General features: G+C 40.0%; 1 protein-coding gene and 1 long non-coding RNA gene across 2 annotated transcripts in view; both read left to right on the top strand.

Annotated features, from left to right (window-relative positions):
• The window catches only part of LOC308400048 (phosphatidylinositol 3-kinase regulatory subunit alpha-like), a 103,612-nt gene that overhangs the window by 6,718 nt on the left and 71,405 nt on the right, over positions 1-25,489 (top strand). The gene's annotated exons all lie outside the window — the stretch shown is intronic.
• Positions 7,435-16,359, top strand: LOC308400049. Its single transcript, XR_013972303.1, has 6 exons — positions 7,435-7,821; positions 8,527-13,074; positions 13,774-13,839; positions 14,190-14,345; positions 14,794-14,886; positions 15,184-16,359. It is a non-coding gene; the product is annotated as an uncharacterized lncRNA (long non-coding RNA).

Below are 25,489 nucleotides of genomic sequence, written 5' to 3'. Positions count from 1 at the left end.
GATATGTAGAAGGCATCAGGTGAGCCATCAGCTAATGTGGGCTGGGACTGAGATCATTTGATCTTCTGATATTGTGCAAATAGACAATCAGCACGAGAGTCCAGTCTTCCAGGAGGTAGGTTGATTATTATACTGTACGTGCAGCTCCTGAAATTATTCAACCAATATTTCTTTTCTTTTTTTTAGAGCAGAAGTACTGTGAGTACTTTAACTGTGGGTATTTTACTGAATGACAGAACAGTGCTAAAATTTAAAGCACACAGAACAGGAGCAGGCTGGCTCATAAAAAGCTGGCAAGGAAATGATTGGAGTGGAATGATGATGTCAATGATTTTGACAGTGTGAGAAAGAGGAAGTGATATAAAGAATAAGAACTAACAGCCTGATCATACAGGAAAAGCAAACAGTTGAGTGATTGCAGATCTTCTTCCTACAACTTACACATAAGCTTCATGAAGCTACACAGAAGCAGTCTGCAAAGCCCTACAATCACAGAGATGGAGCTGCTCATGGCTCAGTGAGGCTAGGAAAATGGTGTCCCAGGGAAACTGTTGTCAATAAGCTTTTATTTTACTCGGTATCTAATTGGGCTTAGAATTACTTTGTTTGCTCAATAATCTTCTCTTCCCCAAGCAAAGAACCATGATAGACCAGAGGCTCTCCCTCCCATTCTACTTTAAATACTCTAGGAACAACAAGTAGGCCTGCAGAGCGAGAGCGAAGTGCTCTAATAGGGTGATATGGTACTACAAGGTCATTAAGATATGATGGGGCCTGATTATTTAAGACCTTGTATGTGAGGAGCAGGATTTTGAATTCAATTCTGGATTTAACAGGAAGCCAATGAAGGGAAGCCAAAACAGGAGAAATATGCTCTCTCTTTCTAGTCCCTGTCAGTACTCTTGCTGCAGCATTTTGGATTAGCTGAAGGCTTTTCAGTGAGTTTTTTGGACATCCTGATAATAATGAATTACAGTAGTCCAGCCTGGAAATAATAAATGCATGAACTAGTTTTTCAGCGTCACTCTGAGACAGGATATTTCTAATTTTAAAGATGTTGCGCAAATGGAAGAAAGCAGTCTTATATATTTGTTTAATATGTGCGCTGAAGGACATGTCCTGGTCAAAAATGACTCCAAGGTTCCTCACAGTGTTACTGGAGGCCAAGGTAATGCCATCCAGAGTAAGAATCTGGTTAGATACCATATTTCTAAGATTTTCAGGGCCGAGTACAATAACCTCAGTTTTATCTGAATTAAGAAGCAGAAAGTTAGCGGTCATCCAGGTCTTTATGTCTTTAAGACATTCTTGCAGTTTAACTAATTGGTGTGTGTTATCTGGCTTCATGGACAGATAGAGCTGGGTGTCATCAGCATAGCAGTGAAAATGTATGCTATGTCTTCTAATGATGCTGCCTAAGGGAAGCATGTATAATGTAAACAGAATTGGTCCTAGCACTGAACCCTGTGGAATTCCATAATTAACCTTAGTGTGTGAAGAGGACTCTCCATTTACATGCACAAATTGGAGTCTATTAGATAGATATGATGCAAACCACTGCAATGCAGTACCTGTAATACCTACAGCATGTTCTAATCGCTCTAATAGGATATTATGGTCAACAGTATCGAATGCTGCTGAGAAGCTGGGAAGAAATACATTTGAAATAATTATTGTGAAAGTAGAACAGTCAAAGCCTGTTTCACAGCGCCACACTGCTTCAATTAAGTCCATAGCTTCACCTCCTCAGCTCTGCTTTTCAGGCCTTAAACTGTTCAACTGGCCTTTTCTACTCTGGATTTCACTCTTTATTGGCCCTGATTGGTTCTCCATAATCTGGACTCTGTCAGCTAGGTTTCCGTTGCTGCTCAGACAAGGCAGGTTTTGCTGGTTTTCCACGTATTCAGTCGCCAATTGAATTGAATTGAATTGAATTGAATCTTTATTTTAAACATGTTAAAAAATCATCAGTCTGACCTGCTGTGCTCTGGTTCAAAATCCCATTTCGTCCAAGGAGCAATTATTCATCTTTTATCTAACTACAGTCTTCAATGTTTATTTATCAGCTAGCTTTGGCATATGCTACAGCAGCCTTCATGTTAATGTTAATTTTTGGCTCTCTTCCACACGATGTCTTTTGTTCTCCCTTCGTCCCCTCACTCGAACAGGTCATAGCAGATGACCACCCCTTCCTGAGCCTAGTTTTTCCTGGAGGTTTCTTCCTGTTAAAGGGGAGTTTTTCCTTCCCACAGTCGCCAAAGCGCTTTTACATAGGGAGTCATATAATTGTTGGGGTTTTCTCTGTTGTATTATTGTAGGCTCTACCTTACAATATAAAGCACCTTGAGGCAACTGTTGTTGTGATGAGGCACTGTACAAATAAAATAAAATTGAAAATAATAAAATGAGGGGGAGGAGGCCCCGGGGCAGACCCAGGACACGCTGGAGAGATTATATCTCTCGGCTGGCCTGGGAACGCCTTGGTATTCCCCCGGATAAGCTGGAGGAGGTGGCTGGGGAGAGGGAGGTCTGGGCCTCTTTGCTTAGGCTGCTGCCCCCGCGACCCGGCCCCGGATAAAGCGGATGAAGATGGATGGATGGATGGATAAAATGTTAAATTGTATGCAAACAATCCAGTGGGCCCCTGTATTGAGTTTACATTCATACATTTCTGTGGGTCAGAATGACGTCCTCTGTGGTTTTACGTAAAAGTGGTCAACTGTTTTTTTCTTTTGATCCCACACATCCCCAAATTTAGTATTTGATTAATAAGCCCCTAAATGTATATGGTTTTAATTTACAGAGCTGCAGGATTTTTAAAATGCAAATGAAAATTAAAAATAAATAAATAAAAATGAACCCCTTGGTGCTTCTAGTGTTTTAATCTCTTAAATTTAAGTAATAGTGCTTTCTTTAAATGCTGAATTCAATGACTTGCATATACATCGTCTAATGAAAATGTATCAACTTCTTTAGTTTTGCTGTCATTTTGAGGTTAATAGCTTTAATTACATTTTTATAAAGAAAAAAATGCCCTTCCAGTTTTCTATACAGGGTCAGTATTAGAGAGTGTATTCCATGCTGTCATGAGCCAAACCTTCACCTGTAAATCTTGCTCCTCCCTGAACCATGTGCAGCGACTCATGACCAGCTTTTATGTTTAAAACCCAATGAAGGCATGCAAATTGTTCTGACCTGCTTTCTCTCTTATATCCTCCCCATTCTCAGCATGTTTATGGAAGCCTATAAAATCACACACAATTTTATGGCCTTCTCTTCCTCTCTGCATTTGAATACCCCTAAAATGTCTTGATAAAATGGGGAACAGCTCATTTGACTGCTTCAATTTCAGTAACTGGGGGTGTTGTAAAAAATAATTTAAGCTGGGGCAGTAATGCATTTCAGCATTTGATGCATGGCATTAAAACAGCTCCAAGTTACAGCAGTAATATTAATGAGCAACTTCCAAAGGCTATTACAATGCATTATTCACACAGTGCATCTTTTCTTCATTTATTATTGATACTCAACGTTAGAATTTTATTAACATTCAGCAACAGAATATTTTAGAGCAGTCTGTGACTAATATCTGTTTTTCTACATTTGTCAGTGTGTATTGTTTATTTTGTCCTTTATTTTTCTTGAAACTTTAACAGTGAAAAAAGTGAATATGAGTGTGAATGCTTGTCTGTCTCTGTGTTAGCCCTGCATCAGATTGGCAATCTGTCCATTGTGAACCCTGCCTCTCGCCCTATGTAGCTGAGATAGCCTCCAGTCCCCCCATTACGACTCTGATAATCAAATAGGAACTTAACTGGCAACGCTGAAAAGGTTTTCTTAGCAGTCATTAGTCAGCAGGCAACAGCAGGACACCAAAAACTGCTCCCTGATCTTAAAGGTTAATGAGCAAAGTGAATACTTCACTCCCTCCTCACACTTCACTCCCATTAGTGAGATACAGAGTTAAATGGACAGTACAAAAAAAAGCCTTAAACAGCAAAATACTAGCATGACCTTCATACTATATCAGTTCACTTTGCAGCATCCAAACTCAACTGTAATGCAATAAAGTTAATGAGTCACGCATTCAGTGGTTCATATCAGACAGTTAATCAGATCTAGGCTTGTTTTGTTTTTTGTTTTCAAATGACAGTCACACTAGGAAAAACTGCAGTTGGAGACCAATCACCTCCACTCATGACCAAAATTACTATATGACCTACAATGAACCTGAGATTTGGTTGCCTTTGAAATAGTTGCTCCAAAGATGGGGACTCGGTCTACAACCACTAGCAGTCAGCTGCCATCTTCAAAGTCACTTTATGCCCATTAAGATGGACATAAAGTGGCAGCAACATGGAGTCAGTCTGCTATCAGTAATTTTCTAACTGAATGTTGTCAAGCTGCCAGTTACATGCATCTGTTTTGTGATAACACAGTGATTAACTGTGAAAGTCAACAAAAGTAGGGAATTTTCTTTCCACAAATAGTGACATACACTATACTTTCAAAAGTATTCACTTATCTGCCTTCACATGAATATGAACTTAAGCGACATCCCATTCTTAACCCATAGGGATATAACAGTACATACAACATAAGGTTGGGGACACCTGCAATCAGCTGAGTCATGAAATGTTTCTCCCACTCAAAATGCTCCATCCAGATGAACAGAACCAACACTTTTGGGATTAAACTTCTAACAATTACTGAGTCACAGCAAACAAAGGTGTTTGAGTTGTTCTGTTTAAGCTACATGATAAATAGGGCAATTTTCAGAAGCAGTGAGATGTTACTTTTGAAACTGAGTCTTGTACATTTTGGAATTACACTTTTTTTTTTGTACCTTTGGGTAATCTAAACAGATAATATTCTAGAAAAAGTTGGATATGAAACCTCTTAGATCTAATTCTTTATTCATAGTTTTCATGTGACTTGAGAGGTACTGGGACATGACCACATGGGCAGCCAAACAGTACTGCACTATCTACTCTACTTTCTGCAGTCCATCCTATGTATGTTCATAGAAGTTAACAAAATCCAATATTTACCTTTGCTTTAAAGAGAAACTATTTGTTGTTCTCCATCTCCCACACCATTCAGATTGAAAAATACATGTAGCTGTACTTTCATTGCTGGCTTCAACCTGGCAGTACACTGTAAAAAAAAAGTGCTGTTTTTACAGGAAAACGCTGGCAGCTGGGGTTACCAGGGACTTCCTGTAAAAAATACAGCAGCACAGTATATCGCTTTACAGATGCAATATGTAAATTGATTTACAGTGAATGAAACTCACATTAAAACTGTTAAGTCTACAGAAAAAAGAAGTTAATTTCACACATTAATGTGTAATAAATAGACTATTTCCTGTATCTTTTACAAGTAATAAATGCTTATTGTGGATCCATAAATTGTAAAATTAACAGGGAAATATCGAACAAAAAACTAATTTAAAATGGTAGAACAACGGTGAAACTGTGCATATTAAATGGAGCTGCTCTGTATATTATACATAAAATCTATTACTATGCTGTATATTTTATGTTTTAATGTAAAATTTTAACCATAAACCAGCAAATTTATTACTGCTACGCCCACATCCAAACATGCAAAAATCTTGAGAAAACACAAGAGAGAAAAATATCACTTCTGGGAAATTTATTTTGCAGCCAGATTAGCCAAATGACAGCAAGTGGATGCATTTTTTCCAACTAACACAATATGCAAGGCACACAGCAACTACACAATTCAATCAAAATATAGGCTATAAAAGCTGTGGAACATTCCTGCAAAGCAAGAACCATGTTCATGAAACAAGCATTTGTTAGACCCTCCACCAGAAAAAGTTAAATAACCTGTTAAGACTTTAAAACAAAAAACACATATTGTTCCAAAAATGATCATAATCACCATGCAACGCAACACGCACCCTGCTGTCACCACAACCATGGCCTTGGTCAGAAAACACATCAGGAAAACCACGTGGTGAAACAAACCTACACATGTGGTCTAGAAACACTGCAGTAGCAGCATGTTTTGTTTTTTTTAATTTTTATAAAGAACATTCCTTCAAAGCAAGAACATCTTCATTAATTGGCTTCATGCATTCGACCAGTAAAAGGTTTCAGTACACATTGTGGAACAAAATTAACAAAGTAAAACTAACAGTCCACTAACAGAGAGTCAAGATTTAGGCGTAGCGCCACTCATGGTCGGCGAGATCCTGAATCAGGGTGAGGACTCGAGGGTTCACACTGAGACGACGCTTTGAGTTTTTGTTCTCTACTTTGGTTCCTTTTTCTGGGTTTATGGAGAAGAAACACCTGTAGAATAAAAATCATATAAAAGTTTATTAAGCATTTTTATAATTGATCAGTTAAAATACAAGTACAAAGTAAAAATTAAGTATATACACATATATATACACACAGTCATGGCCATGACCACGTTCAAGACGAAGTATAACCAAAATGCTGTGGGGAAGTGAACAATGCATGGTCAAAAGTATTGGCACCCTTCACGAGTGTCTTTTGCAGTGATATGTCACACTTTAGCATTTTTAAAATCCAAAACAAAGGTTACAGGTAGTCAGACGTCAGCTGACGCTTGGTCTAGCCCTGAGTCTCGGTCAGGCTTGGACCCGGATTCAGACTGTTATTTTATTTAACAAAACACACACACACACGCACACACACACAAAGAAAACAAAACAAAATCCTGCATGGCTGCTCTTTCTTCTAAAGGGATCTCGTCTGTGTGGTCTGAGTCAGTCTGATGTTTTCTTTTTCTTATTTTGGGTGTTGAAGTGCGCCTTACATTTTCAATTCTGTTCTGCAACTGTTTGACAAGTGAAAGGTAGCCTGCGCCAACAATATCACCCTCTATTAAATCTAGCAGAGAATTGGGATATTTTGCCACCATTTTTTTGCAACGTCAATTGAATGTTTTCTACCTACATGAGGGCATTTTTCCATCATCTCAGTCACAACAATCCGGACCATTTGCCTCCTCAGTTTTGGGCGAGGTCCTTTCACAGAAAATCACATACAGTTCATACACTTGATGGAGCAGGGTATGGATCAGGTAACACTTATATTAATGTTAAACTATTTACAGTGAGAAGTGAGCTATTAGTTGGACATTATTTTGCCACAATACTATGCTTTAGTGGAATGACTCTGTATCCTTCAAGAATGTATGATACCAAAGGATAGAAATCAGGCAGGTCATTAATGTTGATACACTGTAACCCAAGACTGTCCTTTGTCACAGAATACAGATGGTATTCTGAGAGGAAGATGCCTTTGTGGATATCCATTAGAACATACACAGATGTGTCATTTTGAATCAAGATGAGTAGAAGTTCACCAAACTCCATACACTCGTCATTTCTGTACACAAGAAACTGTTCCTTCTTATATGCAGTGCCCTTGTACTGAATGTCTGTGGTAACTGTGGTATTGCTTTCTGAAAAAGCTAACTCCCTGACTGCATGCTGAATAGTGTCATTGTAGAGATTGGGATAAAACACACAGCTCTCCTTCACCTGCAGCAGTTCACGGCATTCTTGCCCTGCTAAAAGATAAGCCTGATACATCTGATGACGTGTTGACAAAGTTTGACAAATATTTTTGAAGCTTTTCAAGTGTCTGGCACATCTTTTAAAGTAACTGTGTTTACATTCAAAAGAGGGACATTTCTCCATGCCCTTAGCGGAAATGCAAATTATATTTCAGCACAATATGTATACACAGAACAACCCTAGGTCTCTGTAAGGTAGATGTGTTGTGTGTTTGTTACCTCTTACCATGCTCACCAAGTGTTTAACCCTCCTGCCTTCTTGGGACCTTTTTGTGCCACTGCTATGTGTTAAATGGCTGCCATTTCCACTGTGTTCAGTGGAATATAACCAAACTTGCCACAGGATAGTTTTTACCTGTCAATGTTAATATTCCAGTGTGAATTCCTTAAATCAGCCTAAAATGGCTGAGCAGCAGAAATCCCCACACCCATCACCCTGGGGACCATTTTCTGCCCATTGACTTCCATTATAAATGCTATTTTTCAACCCCAAATTATCATCATATGATTTTATTTTTTCTTCTTTTCTTGGATGTCAATGAAGACTCAGGGCCTTGAAGTTTTAATTTTTAAATTGCAAAAAAAAATGCAAAAAAAATAATGGCAGGTCAAAATGTATGTTGGTGCCAATCTTTGGTCCATCTAAAGGCCTACTTATAATGACAATCACATATTACTTCAACTGGTTTTTTGTGGAAATATTTAGTTTCGTTTTTTGGTTTTTGGGGCTTATAACACAGGGTGCTCATGTAATAACACTGGGATTTGAAGGGTTAAAACAACGAAAATATAATTAAAACTTTACATGAATATTTCAGGGAGAAGTAGTTTTACAAGGTTGGCTAATTTAAAGTGGAATAAAATATGGATATATGGTCTTTTTATGGCGTGGCTGAGAATGGTCCCTAGGGTGATGGGTGTGAGTTTTTTAAAGGATGGCAGGAGGGTTAAAGTCCTTCCAGCATCTAATACATGAGAACACACTAAGTGAGGGTGTTTGATTAGACAGAACAAATGTGTGTGTTTGGGGAGTTAGATGAGTTTAAGGACACAGGTCTGAGTTTACACAGTGTCCAAGTGTAGAGTGGACAGTTCTTTCTTCAGGGTGGAGAGGAAGGAGACTTCATTTCATGGCTAAAACTGACAGCCAGTTCATGGAGATATATTACATGCCTGAGGCTGATTTCTTCCTGCTTGAAATGTCTTCTCCTTCTTTTAGCCAGTCCCTTTAGTGGTCGGCATCATCTGCCTCTATCTCACCTTATCCCTAGTATCTTCCACTGTCGCATCAACACTGTATGTCCTCTTTGGCTACATTCATGAACCTTCTTTTTCTCACACTCAGCGTCCTTTATTGTCTACTATCCTCCCTCTGTATAGGTCCAAACCATCCAAAGCTTATCTCTCTAACTTATCTCCAAGGAGCTTAATCTAAGCTGTCCCTCTGATATACTAATTTCTAATCCTGCCCATTCTGGTCACTTTCAGTGAAAATCTGAGCATCTTTAATTCTATCACTTCCAGTTTGGTATCTTGTCTTTTTATCCCTTAGCCATGAAAGGCTGGTGTGGTGGCCGAAAACATTAGAGCACTTATGCAAATATGTGATGTCTTGACAAATCAAGCAGATATTTGAAGTTTACACAGCACCATTCTCGCATGAAAATATCTTAAAAGTTTATTTTGTGACCCAGAAAGAGTAATATTTCAAACTCCGCCACGCTGTGTTCCTCCGCCACTGCCTCGTTTGAGTTTTGGACAAAATGGATTCTGGGATATTGCATTTCGTCATTTTGAGCTGATTGGAGACCAAAGCAGCCAATCAGATTTTTTTGCATCCAAGTCTGTGATTGGCTGGTTTTGTGACACAAATATAACGGTGTACAGAAAGAGTTGAACGCGCATGGGCAGAAATGTTGAGAGCGCGAGCAACACATTGCGAGCAAGCGCAAATTCAAAAACTGAGCGAGAGGGGCTGCTATTGTGCGTGTGTGTGGATAATAGCAAACACTGAAATACATTTTTTGCACGCAGCAATGAATTTTGTTCACTCAAATGTAGCTTTTCTTCGCTCAAAATAAATTTCTCCTCAAAATGCAACACTTGCACCTGCAAATTTTTTTTACATGGCTCAATTTGTTTTTACGTGCGCTCAGAATAGTGGCACAATAATAACGCCATACTCAGAGATGATCCCTGATGTCATTCTACCACCACATTAACCTATCTGTCATTCCTACTACTTATCCCAGCACTGCTTCACTGTCCTCATATATGCCCTGCACCAGCAGCATACATTCATCACAAAAAATACAAATCTTTCTGACCTTTTCTATTTCTCCACCAAGACTCTCAAATCAGTCATTGCATCTGTAGTACTCTTTCTCAGCTGAAACACTATGGTTTCATCCAGTGTACGTTTCTGGACCATGTTGGTGAAGATGTCTGTACTTACTACTTACTTACTATACATTTCTCAGAGACCCTCTCACGCTCCAAAATTGTGTTAAACAGTCTGGTCAACAAGTCCATTCTCCTTTCTCCTACACATCTCTATAACACCATATTTATGCAATCTGGATTACTTAACACTTCCTCCAAACTAATGCTCTGCTCTTCCGTTTTCCTTTCTCTCTCATTTTCATTATTCATCAGCTCCTCAAAGTACTCCTTCCACCTTTGCAAAACACTGCCTTCATTAGTTAGCACATTTCCATTTCTGTCATTAATCACCCTAACTTCCCGCCTTTGTCAGTTATATTTTCTTTCTTTCTATTTTTTTCAACCAGCAGGAGTTGTCGTAACAGCAAGGATAGATCCTAACTTCATATTTTTTACTTTGTGTGATTCAACAAATTAGATGATCCATATCCAGAAAAATTCTATGTAGGCAATAAACAGTAGATATGCACAAATTTATTTATGAACCATCTATATTAGTGTTTCACACACAAATCTGGTTATAAATACTTTTAGCTTTTTTGAAATAAAAATTAGAAGACTTCAAATAATCTGTATGAACAAATTATTAGATAACAAATTATTAATAATAATTTAATCTTAAATGAAAGGCTTTCTATAGAGAGTGGAGAGTAACATTCTGTAGAGACAGTCTAATGTTTTATTAATGAAAGAACTCACAGATGAGACATATTTACAGTCTAGGCACTAGTTTTAGTTATTCCACTTTCTTTCTTCTCCTGTGTTTCTGAGGAGTTTTTTTTCCCCCACAGACTTGGTTTAACATCATTGGTTCTGTTGTACTCCAGGGTAAAGCTGAACTGCCCCTGAACTGCCCCTGCCTCATTATGCCAGCTTTGAAACACACACACACAGACACACAATAATGCTTAGCTCATGCAGCCAAGTGATGTGTGTCTCTTTCATATCACTGCTCTTCTATTCCACCATTTTACCCTCATCTTTACTACTTATTCTTTCTTGTGTTGGAGAGAGAAATGCGTCTGCCTGAGCAGATTCTCAGTATATTTTACTGATTTATGGTGAGATGTCCAAAAGTTTCTGGCAAGTTCTTTTATCTGGCAAATACACATTTTTATACAGTTGTGCCCGTGGATGATGATCTTTGCAACTGACAAGCATCAGCGTGAATGTACTGAATTTGATGTGAATCTCATTGACTGTCCTATTTTTTATTATTGAACAAATGAACATGATTCCACAGGGGAAGCAAAACTAAACACACTGAAAATGGAAACACGAGACTGTCAAAATAAAACAGGAAACATAATGACGCGAAGACTGTGACAACAGCTTTACAATATGACATAAAAAACGCAGACATGAAACACATAAGACTAAATTCAAACTCAAATTCAAATTTTATTTGTCACATACACAGTACAACATTTAGTGAAATGCTTGTGTCCGAGCTGTGGACAGGCTGCAGACGTATCTGCGCCATTCCAGGCCTTGGTGTTATCATGGAGGGTCTAGCCAGGACCCTGGGGAGACAGAATGATACACAAGGAGAGGGACATGGAAACGAGGGACAGACATAACTAAAAATCAGACATAGAGGACAAGCGACTTACACAGGAAACAGAAAATAACACATAAAAAGGGAGCATGGATGAAACTTTAAACAAAACCCAAGTAAGACAAACAAATAATAACACTAGAACTTACCATTACTCTAATGCATCATAAGTCAGACATACGAAATAAACTCAAAATGCTATTGTGTGCACCCATTTTTCCATCTGTTGCAAAATTTGGTTAAAGTGGTCATTATCTCAAAATGGATCTCCTGAGTGTCAGTTAATCTGATTGAATAATTAGACAGATATAAAAAAATACTAAAATAAAATAAAAAATACTAAATTGACAGATTTAAATAACATTAATATGTGCACATCCTGGCAAGAGATCTAGGTTAGAATTTCCCCCAAAAATCAAGATCTCTACTGTGAGTCCAGAGATATTCAGTGGTATTCTGCCCCTGACTGACAGAGCGATTGCCTTGTCTTTGTTAGCTTTCTGCTCCTTACTTGCACTGTTGCACACGTCCATTATTTGAGCAGTCTGACCCCATTTCTCACTTTTCCTCACTCATTACCTCCATCTTTCTGTGCAGCTGTCTCTTTCATTCTTCCCTCCTCTGCTCCATTATTCAGTTCTGCTGTGCTTTCTGTCTTTAACCCAGTTTTGTTGTTTTTCATCATTTAGCCTCGACCTTCCTCTCTGTCACTCTGTCTACTCATTTTCTCTTTACACAGGAAAATCATAAAAAATAGCATACAGTGCTCTCCACCTGTTATATAGATAACATTTAAAATCGAAAGATGCTTTTTGGGGTAGATACATGTTTGTTGCATGGGGTCTCTTTTTCTATATTTGGTTGCATTCATTTGTGAATTTGTCACCCTGCATTTGAAGACCCATGCATCTTGGGCTGTGTGCCTGCTCACTGAGTACATGAGAAATTCAATTACATGCTGTTTCAGAACACACACACACACACACACACACACACACACACACACACACACACACACACACACACACAGAGTATAAACACTTTAAAGCTCTCTGGTTCACCTCCTTCTAGTTGAACTCCTCCTTACTTTTCTTGTTTAATAAAACACCATTCTACTATAGCACTGCCTCTAAAGGAACACTCAAAAAAATGAATGAGGTGGATTGTTCAGTGTATATTAATTATTTATTTTCATTTTACTTAAAATATATGTTTTTGTTAAGTTAACATATGTTTTTCTAATCAAGTCTACGTAATTGTGTCTATTATTCAACGTACATAATACTAATGTGTTACTTGATCGCATAACATTTAAGTTAAGTCAATTAGGATCGATATACCTTGTATATCCACAAGGAGGCAGTAATGCAAAAACAGTTGTAATGAAACCGCGCAGAACAAGAAGGTTTCACGGCTTGTACCTGCTCATGCGCAAGACTTCAAATTTAACTGAAAAAGGCTGTTTTGGCGCCAAGCTACTGTTTCTTTGAGAGGTAAGACCACTTTTTTCTTTGACTATGTTGTGTAGTATCTATATGTCCAGCATGGTTATATTTTGCGTTTGTCTTACAAGACATGTTTTATCGTTTGCGTGCGCTTGTTTTACATTAGTTTTACTGGGTCCTGGACATGCTTATTTTGTGGACTGTGTAAGAAACATTTTTATTGTTTTTTGTTTTATTAAGGGATTAGCTACAGGGGTTCATGGGGTTATTCTTTCAAGGGGTTATTTTTCCATTTGCTTTCTTGGGATTCCTTTTCTGTAATCCGAGAGTCGGAAATATCGAATAGGATAGCAAGGATAGCATAAAGTGACATTTAAAATCCAAAAAGTCAAGGGCGAAAGCCACTGTGACACCATTGTTCTGCTCTATCAGTAATCTGTATTATGTAAAAATGGTCTGTAAATACAGCATGTTTCCTAGCGGAGTTATACATATCAATGTAGTTATAAATTACAGTTTGTGAAAGTACACACTTAATTTTTTTAATAAAATTATTCAAGACATATGAGTGGACAGACAGTGGAGGTCGACAGACCTGGTGATAATTGCTTCTATAGAAAGTTAGCACATGGCAGTGTCAATCTCTTGCTTTTCTTCTGAGTAGTATTTTATTTAGTTGTAATTCAAACAATAATTTGCTTCTTGAAATTAAGTAATGAATTTCTTGTTTTACTTTATAAATCTCAGATCCTGCCTTTACCTGCTCCCTCCTATACTGATGTGGTGTATGTGGTATTGCTGAGCTTGTATGTGGTATGTGAACTGTTATACTTTTAAAAACAAAACTGTTTTATAAGTTAAGTTTTCTTTTGTGACCCATCCCATGCCCCTGTTATTTCTTCTCCACATCTGAACCATGGTAAAGGTTGCAGTTCAAGGGCCTGAGGCATGAAATTCTTTTCAGATCAGCTGTGATCAATATTTTTTGGAACTTGATAAATAACAATAAAAGCTGTAATGGCTCCATTAGCATTTTGTGTAAATGTTTGTGTTAAAATTATAGCTTTAATGAGGTCTTACTACATTAGTTTTAGTTTGTATATGTGTACATATAGTATGTATATTTACAGTACAGTATGTTGTGTTTGTTGACATATTTTCAGGTGGAAGCAGAATATGTGAGGATTACTACTGCTGCACATGTTCCAAGGCTTTTTACACAACTTGACCAATACACTGACCAGCTCATAAAAGTCTTCAAGAAAAAAGGAGGCGTTGCAGGGAAGAAAATTAGACAAACTTTGGCCCCAGCCACACAGGTGCGTTATTCTGTTGGTAGCAAAATATTATGGCTAATAAGATCATTTTCAAATTTAAACAGCTAGTGTATGGTAGCTGCACAGTGCACTTACATTTATATTAAGCAAGACAAAGTTTGGTACTCAAAACGTTGGAAAATTTAAATTACCTAAACATAAAATCTGATCCCTTGATTTAGGTTAAACCAGAAGTGAATGTTTTTATGTTATGTTTTGAATGCAAAAAAGATGATGTATTAGTTTGTCTTTACCTCCATTATGGACATATATAATGTGGTGGAAACCCTGCCCAACAGGTTAACTATTCATGTCCATGTGATGATTAGTTGGTCTTGTGTACATGTCTATCTGTGCAGTGGCTATGTCATTCATTTTGCGTATAATGTGAGTTTCTGTCATCCTAAAGTATATCTGTTTTCTCTTCCTGTATCTCTGCCACTCTCTACAGAAGGAAACTATTGAAAAGGGGAGGGAGTGTGTCCTCAGGGCACTACCTTTTTACCTGAATGAAGACCCAAGCATCCTCTTCAAAGAATAATTGGTTGGTAATTTTAGTTTAGTTTTTTATCTGTATTAAACCAAATTTTGAATAACTAATGTTGTTGCATGTTGTAATGTTGTTGTTGTTGTAATTTGCATGGAACCTGTTTAAATGTTTTGGGAAATCTTTTTGTATACCCAAACTATTTATATTTATCGTTGAATCTGTAGTCTGAAATAGTGGCGCACTGGGGTGCATGTTCCTAATATTGTGTTTACGTCATTAAAGGGTAGCTTTGGCCCTTTTTCTTTCTTTTTTAAAAACTGGATGCCATTTTTCTATGTTTTTGTGTCTAAGCTACAGCTGTTCAGAGGGAGCTGGAACAAATTACCCTTGCTATCTTTACCATCGAAAGAGCTGATGCCAGCACTCCTCCAGCCGATGTGGGTATAACCATCTAGTGTGTCCTGCATGACCTGGAAGACCTGGCCTCTGCATGTGCACTCTTAATGGGTGGAATATATGCACTGAATCTCAGTTAACCTCAAGACTGAAAGCTTTCTTTGAAGTACTTCAGAAGCTCTTCCTTCATCTGTATGTCAGCAGACTCTTGACCAAGGTACAGTTGCTCAAGAATACACTGAATGAATAAGCCAACCTTTAATTTGGATGATGAATGTTCTGTCAGATGGACAGAAGTTTTTCGGAGGCTGAATGGGAATAAAATGGTAATTTGTAAATGACAGATAACGGGAAAATTACATTTAAGAGAAATTTAGAACATTTTGAAAAGTTTGTAAACTACTACAATTTGAGAGATTTTACTGTTGTGGGGGGGCTAGTAAGAGACAATCAAAAGTATTGAGATTTAAAGGATTCAATTGAGAGATGATACTGCACCAGAAATGTTGAAGGGTGGTGTGTATATTAGCGTTCAAGGCATATTGTTATGAGGTGGAAATATGTTCATATTCAGTTTGTGTTACATTGCGTGCATTGTAAAGGTAATTGCAATACATACTAAAAATAAGGGTAAGTTAGGAGGTTGATCTGATATCCTCGTGTTGGTGTTGTTCCCAGATCATCATACTAAATGTTGTTCCAGGATCAACATTGCAAGTGACCAATCAGAATGTTGTGACGTCATACTTTTGCGACTTCGGGAAAAACCGGCATAAAACAAAAAACTGTACTTAAGCTGCGTGAAACCGCCTCTGTCCGCCGATCAACTGACCCTAACCCTAACCGTAACCCTTTAATAAACAGTAAGCAGAATTGATATTGTCCTTGCAACATTGGAATTTCATAAATGCACGAATGGCTTGGCGCGCAAAAGAATAACGTCACAACAATGTGATTGGTCACTTGCAATGTTGAACCTGGAACAACATTTTCATGATGGTCTGGGAACAACACCAACACGAGGATATCAGATCATCCAAGTTGGGAATGCAGGGTGAATGTATATTTTGTGGACTTTTAAAGACGAACAATTGTTTCCATGTTAAAATGTTTACATCTGAAGTTTTTTGCCCAAACACTGGTAAATTAATGTTGACAGTGGCAAGTGTTAAATGGTTACTGCTGTGCTGTTGTGACACACTAATGTGTGATCCCATCAGAAGTAGTACTTAAAAGAAAGAGAGATTTGTCACCGAAGTGAACTATGTTTAATGAGGTAGTTGCACCCCCCAGCCTCCGGGTGGCGCATTGTTCAGTGAGACAGAATAGCGAGGTTATAGGCCCTCCTCTCCAATATGGCAGAAGCGAGGCAAAGAGAAACTTCACCAGTCGTCTGTCTCATCATTTCCCTGTTTTGCAGGAACATTTAATCTGTTTTACCGGCCCAAACTCTGGGTCGGTTACAGATTCTTGGTGGCCCGTACGGGGATTGGTTCCACATCATCAATGGAGCTGATCCTCACACATCCATAAGACCTGCTGCGGAGCTGATGGTCCAAGGAGAGTTGGTGTAAAGCGGAGGAGCTGCTGTCCACTACAGAGGGAAGATCCAGTTTAGAATTACCCATCGCAGAGCAACGAGGAGGACATCATGGCTGACGGTGTAAGGAAGAGCCTGGTGTGGGACATCAGGAAGGGCCTTTTCGCACTGATGCCGGATCAGCTTTTTGAGATTGCTGCAAAGGTGGGTCCAGTACCAGGCAAGGATCTGTCAGAGCTGTCAAGTGATGATGCAGAAGGAAGCTTCGAGTACATCAACTCCTTCATCTACAGCAAGGCAATGTTAGAAGCTGAGGACAGTGGGATGGGGGAATTGTTAGCGCTAAAGGACATGGTAGATGAACTTCTGAATCCTACCAACAACCAGACCAGTGCCGTGGAGACAGATGTGGAAACACGGACGTCAGAGCATGCACCCCACCCTACCTCAGAGCCCAGCCAGTTCAATGCAGCTCAAGTAAACATGGATCAGTCTGACTCTAGCCTTAACATCCCACAAGAAGAACTCCTTAAAATGATTTCGGACTATGAGAAGGTTGGTAGGACATTGCAAGGTTTAGTAAAAACTCCTGCACTACAGCAAGCTCAACTCACCTCACAAAGTAATGTTAGACCTCCCCCAGGCCCTGTAGTTTCCCTCAAAGACCTACCTTATCTTCCGAGACGTGAGTTCAAGGTTCAGGGAGGCCAAGTAGGGGATCACATGTCAGACATCAGCTACAACAGTGTGTGTAGGCAGATAGAGGAGGGTCTAAAAGAGAATTTTACAGAATCTGAGATTGTTAGAGGGGTGTTAAAAATAATTAAACCAGGCAGTTTCAAGGACATGTTAGTTAATAAAGATGACATGACAGTTGCCGGGTTAAAAGGATTCCTGCAGTCCCATCTTGGAGAAAGGAGTAGTACAGAGCTGTTCCAGGAACTGATTTGTGCCAAACAGAGAGAAAATGAAACAACACAACAATTTCTCTACCGCATAATTGGCTTAAAACAAAGAGTTCTTTTTGAGTCCAAAAAGACTGATTCTGAGATTAAATATACCCCAGAAACAGTTCAAGGTGTCTTCTTGCACACAGTTTATCAGGGGATCGGACATAAGGACAATGATATTAGAAGAGAGCTGAAGCCCTTGCTGGCGAACCAGTCAGTGACAGATGAGATGATTCTGAAACATGCAATGAAAGTGACCAGTGAAGAATCTGAGCGTCACCGGAGATTAGGTTCCACACCCCGAGCAAAACAGTTCAGTGCTCATGTTGCCCATGTGGATGAGGGGAAAGTCAAACTAACAAAGAGAGAGGTTGCAGATCAAAAGTCAACAGCCGACACAGTAAAGCAACTGGAAGAGAAGATTGATGCACTCACTAGAGTAGTAGATTCACTCGCAGAAAAAATGAAGAAAGAGTCTTCTAGCAGTACAGCTAGACCAGCTGCAACAAAGACTGAGAGACTTTATGCATGTTCTACATGTTCACAGGTGGGCTCTAAAAATTGTAACCACTGCTTCTCATGCGGCGAAGAGGGCCATAGAGCAATTGGCTGCCTCAAACGTCCAAAGCAGCCGGGAAACGAGGGCCGGTTGCTGCGGAGGGACCAGCTGTGACCGGGACAACATCGGAGTCCCACCTTGACACAGAGACTGAATCATGTGACAACACCAAAGTGCACCAAGCTAAACTCAAGAGACAGAAATCCAAGAAGAGCAAAAATGAGCCACTAAAAACCGCTGTAAGCAACAGAGAGCCAATAGTAAGACTAATAGGAAAAAAAGCAACAACAAAATGCCTTCTTAATGGGTTAACTGTGACCGCTCTTGTAGATACAGGGGCTCAGGTTAGCTTGATAGACCGAGCTTGGAAAAATAAATACATTCCAGATGTCAATGTTCGTCCGATAGCAGAGCTCATAGAGTTAACTGACTATGGGAAAGTGCCAAAGATTTATGCAGTTAATGGGGAATCTCTTCCATTTGATGGGTGGGTAATATTAACTGTAAATTTGCCAGGCAATGAAGACCCAGAGCTTTCCATGAACGTGCCGTTTCTAATTAGCTCAGTGCCCTTAGACACACCACTCATAGGGTTCAATGTGGTGGAAGTGTTAATCCAGGGAAGCCCAGCACAGGCTGCTTCTAACTTAGCTAAGCTACTTGGGGGTGCACTGTCTATTCCAGTCGATGAAGCACAGGGAATGGTACATTTCATCCAGACACATCAGGAGAACACAGCTCAGGGGCGCTTGAGGGTGGGTTACAGAGACACAGTAATTCCTGCTGGCAGCACAACCTGGGTAAAGTGTAAAGTCCCACCACAGCTTGACCCAAGTGAACGTTTAGTCTTGTTTGAGCCTGAAGAGAGTTCTGTCCAGTTGCAGCAGTTAGGATTAGGAGAGGGACTCTTAGAGATCCAGCCCGGCAAACTACCTTATGTAGCTGTGCCTGTAGAAAACCACACTAGACATGACATTGTTCTAACAAGAAAGACTGCTATTGGTAGCGTCCAGGCAATTAAGAAGGTGATAGAGACAGATTCACCCATTGAAAACAACGCTAAAGTAGAGGCAACTACTGTTTGTCAGGCAGAGACAGGTTCCCCTAGAACTTTGTGGCAGCCACCAGTAGATCTAGGCCATCTTGAGAAACAGCAGCAAGACATTGTGGAAAAGATGTTATGGGAGGAGTCAGGCGCTTTCGCTAAAGATGCTCATGACATTGGTTGTATTCCTAGTTTGCACATGTCACTCAACCTCAAAGATGACGTCCCAGTGCAGAGGGCCTACTCCTCTGTCCCAAAGCCTTTGTTCTCCGAAGTGAAGGAGTACATTCAGGACCTCCTGGCCAAGGGGTGGATTGTTAAATCCAGGTCACCGTATGCTGCTCCAGTCGTCTGTGTCCGAAAAAAAGACGGCTCGTTACGCCTTTGTATAGACTACCGTCTGCTGAATCAGAAGACCATTCCGGATAAACACCCTCTTCCTCGGATCCAAGACCTGACCGACACTCTGGGGGGGCATTCATGGTTCAGTATCCTTGATCAGGGAAAGGCGTACCACCAGGGCTTCATGGCGGAGGGCTCACGCCACCTCACAGCCTTCGTCACCCCCTGGGGCCTTTATGAGTGGGTACGAATACCCTTCGGCCTCTCCAATGCACCTGCGGCTTTTCAAAGAAGCATGGAGGAGATGTTAGATTCGCTCAGGGACAATTGTTGTATCCCATACCTGGACGACATCTTATGCTATGCACCAACATTTGAAGAGCATGTTGAGGGTGTGAGACAAGTTTTAAGAGCACTCCAGAGGCACGGAGTAAAACTAAGACCCGAAAAATGCGAACTGTTTCGCAAAGAAGTAAGGTATGTTGGCCGCCTTGTATCTGCAGAAGGGGTAAGGATTGATCCAAAAGACTTAGAGGCAGTAGAATCCCTAAAAACTAAGACACCTCAAACAGTTGGTGATATAAGGCGTCTACTTGGCTTCTTAAGCTACTACAGAAGCTACGTCCAAGACTTTTCGAGGATTGCAAAACCTATCTATGAACTGTTAAAAGTAAAACCGGACATGCCAACCTTCCCATCGCGCCAACTGAAGACTAAAGGTCCCCAGTTGTCATCCAAGGCCCCCGTTGCATGGACTAGTGAACACCAGCATGTACTTGAACAGCTAATTACCATGCTTACGAGTCCCCCAGTTTTGGCCTACCCAGATTTTAACTCACCGTTCTGCCTCCACACAGATGCCTCAGAACAGGGCCTCGGTGCTGTTCTTTACCAGCGCCAGGATGGAAAATTACGGGTAATAGCGTATGGGTCCAGGACATTGTCACCAGCAGAAAAGAATTATTGTCTCCATAGCGGCAAGCTAGAATTTCTGGCACTTAAATGGGCAGTGTGTGAGCGTTTTAGAGACTATCTGTACTATGCTCCACACTTTACCGTCTATACAGATAATAATCCATTGACCTACGTTATGAGTACTGCCAAGCTTAATGCCGTGGGCCATCGCTGGGTCGGGGAACTGTCAGACTTTCACTTTGAGATCAAATACAGGCCTGGCCGGGCCAATGTTGATGCTGACACATTGTCCCGTCTCCCTCTTAACATTGACATGTATGTGGGTGAGTGCACTGAAGAGTTATCACCTGAGGTGGTCCAAGCAGCCTGGGGTGGAGCTAGAGCAGCTCGAGAAAGTGATGTTGCATGGATTGCTGCCCTAACTATCGCTGAAAATGCAGCCCGGGAGCCACATCCAGTTTTCCCTGCAATCGACCAAGATGAGCTAGCTCAAGCACAAAGAGAAGACAAAACGGTTGGAGAAATAATGAGGCTAAAGGAGAAAATGACAGTCTTAACAAATGACATCAGAAACACAGTGACTAAAACAACGAGGAAAATGTTGCAGGAGTGGGACAAATTACATTTCAAAAACGGACTGATGTATAGACAGACAGGTGAAAGGCAACAACTAATCCTCCCTGCAAAGTACAAAGAGACGGTGTTAAAGCACCTGCATGATAACATGGGACATATCGGCACAGAGAGAGTACTGGCACTGGTGAGAGAGAGGTTCTACTGGCCGTACATGAAACGGGACATAGAAAGCTATGTTACCAGGAAGTGCCGATGTATCATTAGCAAGAAGCCAACAACCCAAGTACGTGCTCCAATGGGCACCATCACATCCACCTCGCCTTTGGACCTGGTCTGCATCGACTATCTCCACCTGGAGCCCAGCCGGGGGGGATATGAATACATTCTTGTCGTCGTGGACCACTTCACCAGGTTTGCCCAGGCGTACCCCACCAAAAACAAGTCTGGGAAGACAGCAGCTGAGCGAATCTTTGGAGAGTTCATTCCGCGCTTTGGGTACCCAGCACGACTTCACCACGACCAAGGGCGCGAGTTTGAAAATGAACTTTTCAAGACACTGAGGGAGAAATCAGGTACTGGACACTCGAGAACATCCCCATATCATCCTCAAGGTAATCCTGCCGAGAGGTTTAACAGGACACTTTTACAAATGTTAAGAACGCTAGGCGAAAAAGAAAAGGGGAATTGGAAGGATCATTTGCCACACATAGTTCACGCTTACAACTGTACGCGCCATGAATCCACAGGTTTTTCCCCCCATTTTCTACTGTTTGGGCATCACCCGCGCCTTCCTGTAGACATTTTATTTGGTCTAGTTGGGGAGAAGCAGATAATGTCACACAAAAGCTACACAGACAGGTGGGCGAAAAGAATGACAGAAGCGTACAGGATAGCCAGTGAAAAAAGTAGGTTGTCTAGTATCAAAAACAAGTCTTTCTATGATAAAAAGCTGAGGGGTGTAGTGTTACAGCCTGGTGATAGGGTCCTCGTAAGGAACTGCAGTGAACGTGGGGGACCAGGGAAGCTGCGATCTTACTGGGAGAAAACCATTTATTTGGTTAAAGGGCAAATAGGTGATAATCCAGTTTATGCAGTCTATTCGGAGGGCAGTGATGGAAGTAAAACCAGGGTCCTACACCGTAACCTCCTATTACTGGTTAACGACCTCCCAGTTGAGGCTCCGCCTCCGAGATCTGAGCAGGCACCTAAGAAACCGATTAGACAGAGAGAAGCGGAGTTAAGTGAACAAAACAGACAGAAAAGCGATTCTAGTGACTCAGAATCTGATGAGGATGCAGGAGGGTACTGGTTTAGGTTCCCCAGAGAGGCTAGACATGTTGAAAGAGACGTCCATTATAGTCAGTCTGGCGTACCCCCAACAAGCCAAAGCCCTGAGGACCAAAGGAACCGCTTCCAGTTACCAACTAGAGACAGTGAAAGAGAAAGAACCTCCAGCGAACATGAACAGACAGGAATAGACAGTCAGATGCCCCCTGTCCCTGAGGTACAGGCACAGCCAAATTGTCTGGAAGAAGGATGTGAAAGGTCCACTTTACCTGGCCAAGCGCTACCACAGATACCAGCAGGTGACCCACAGACTGAGTTAAGAAGGTCAGCCCGAGAAAGGAGACCTAGACAAGTGTTTACTTATGAGTCACTGGGAGAACCGGCTCTACAGCCACAGGCCATAGTATCTGCACTAGCTGCGCCATTCTTTCCATACCAGCCATGGACACTAACACCTTTTGTACCATTTAGCCCAGGGTTTGCATCTTGTGTGCCTTATCCAGTTGGGCCATATACTTACCCTGCACATATGCCATGTTGAGTATTTGACTGTATTACTTTTGAAAATGTTTGTATTTTTGAATGTCAGGAGCCATTTCCATTTGTCAGGGAGCGTGTGACACACTAATGTGTGATCCCATCAGAAGTAGTACTTAAAAGAAAGAGAGATTTGTCACCGAAGTGAACTATGTTTAATGAGGTAGTTGCACCCCCCAGCCTCCGGGTGGCGCATTGTTCAGTGAGACAGAATAGCGAGGTTATAGGCCCTCCTCTCCAATATGGCAGAAGCGAGGCAAAGAGAAACTTCACCAGTCGTCTGTCTCATCATTTCCCTGTTTTGCAGGAACATTTAATCTGTTTTACCGGCCCAAACTCTGGGTCGGTTACACTGTTGCAAAAAAACTGAACGCTGACAAGCTGTTTTATTGTTAGACCATAATGTTGGCATGTTTTGTTAAAGTTTTATTTGGGATGGTGATGTGATTTTCTTTGATTGCTAATATCAGTGGACTATTTATTATTATTATTATTATTATTATTGTTGTTGTTGTTACATAAATTTTTTTTAAATTGTGGCTGTTGAGGTGGACACTTCACTTTGCATTGTTAAAGGAAAGCACTTCATTGGCATTGTGTTACTGGACTGACCCTAAGCAATCATTGCAAATAGCAACTTTGCTATCCATTTTAGACACTAAAAGAAAAAAACACTCACAGACCTTACTAGCATCACATGTGCATAACTCAAGTGTCATCTTATCAATGTGTTATGTGATCTTCAATGCGTTTTTTTTCCTTCTATTTCTGGTAGATACAGACATTTAATTTAAAGTCTTGATGTTGCATCTGTCTACATACTGTTAATTACTAACCCTAATGAGCTGTTGTGTTTTATTTTGGACTGGGTTTACACTAATGCTCACTGAATGTGTTGGCAATAAAAGAAATTTTAAAAAATAAGTTGGATGTACTTAATTCATTTGTGTGGAACCTGTTGACAAAATAGATTTATGTAAAACTAATTAATAAAGCACAAGGTGGCTGAAAATATAATATTTGAATTAATCTAACTTAAATTTAACATTTTACTGCCACAAATAAGAAATGTGTTGAAGTAACTAATCTAAACTATCTAACCTGAAAATATATCATCTATGTTCATACAACATAACTTGATTTAGTTAGTCTTAAATATGTCTTGTTAATCTTAAGTAGTTTTTTTTTAAATTAGATGAACTAAAGATTTTTGCTTTAAACTAACATAATTCAATTTCGTGGAACCTGTTGACAAAATAATTTTAAAGTCAACGTTTCATTTTTTTGAGTGAATCACTCTCTTTTGTATCCTTTTCTTCTTCAATTCTCCCTTGCCCTCTTATCTAATCTTACCTCCAAGTTGTTTTCTCTATGGGAAATTTTGTTATATATCCCACATATTATATATCTTTAGAGTATTTCGAAAGCCCCCTATGCTCACTTTTTCCTCTCTTCCTTCCAATGCTGCTGTTACTCATGATTGTATTTCTCATTTTCCCCTGTATTCAATTGTAGAAATAATAACCAGACTTGACTTGCTTTTAGAACTGAAAAAGGCAGCAGCAATAAATAAATAAAAACGCTTTGAACCCCATGAGAGCAGTGTCTCTGTCTCCCTCACTCACATATCATTCATTCCACGTCTTTCAGTGTTTTTGATCTGTGGGTAATTCCAAAATTAATGCTTGAGTGATTTTTTTTTTTATCATGACCTTCATGGATCTGGGTGGAAACCATCACACTTCCATTCCAGTGAGAGGCTTGATGACAGTGCCGATAGCCCCGTGCTCATGGCAGACAGCAAATCTCCTCAAATCCAGAGTCAGTTAAGGGTGATGTTTCGCTCAAAAGAGTCCAGAAACACAGCTAAAACTCTAAAAACTTGACAGCAGAGAGACAAAGAAAATGAGAAAGATATTAGAAAGGGATTGACATGAGAGAAGATCTTCATGGACTAAAAATGCTCAACTCCTGCTCTCCACAACAGGGCCCATCACTATCAAATACTAGAGTAAGTAAGCGGGAGATGACAGGAGCGTGACGAGGACAGAGGAACTATCGCTTGCTGCAATCACTGTCACAGTGAGAGTCAGGAATAAAGAATAAAAGTGTCAGAGCCCACTAGATGCAGGGTTAAAATTGCTGTCTTTAAACAGTCACAGAGTGTCAGAGTAGTATTTGTCTTCTAAAGGCCTTTTTTCACTTCTTTTCTAGCTTCTGCCTTTTACTTCACAGTCTCAAAGTTGTGGAAATAACCACAATAAATTATAGTGTTTTAGGAGTAATTAGTATTCTTTTACTTTATTCTTTTTATATAATAGATGCTTCTTTTTAATACAGATTTATATTTTGGATATTATTTTTATTTTAATGTACTAAATATATTCTGTTATTAAATTCTGTTGTCACATCAAATGATTCTCATAGGAAAGACGTGTGGTTGTCTCAGCATGTTTGTTTTGTGTTTATTATTATTTTCAGAAATAAATGAACAAAAAAGTGAAACTCTA

This window comes from Rhamphochromis sp. 'chilingali' (assembly GCF_963969265.1).
Source record: "Rhamphochromis sp. 'chilingali' genome assembly, chromosome: 7".
NCBI lineage: Eukaryota > Metazoa > Chordata > Actinopteri > Cichliformes > Cichlidae > Rhamphochromis > Rhamphochromis sp. 'chilingali'.
The sequence above is the reverse complement of the archived record's forward strand: the minus strand, read 5'-3'. Positions and strand labels throughout refer to the sequence as shown.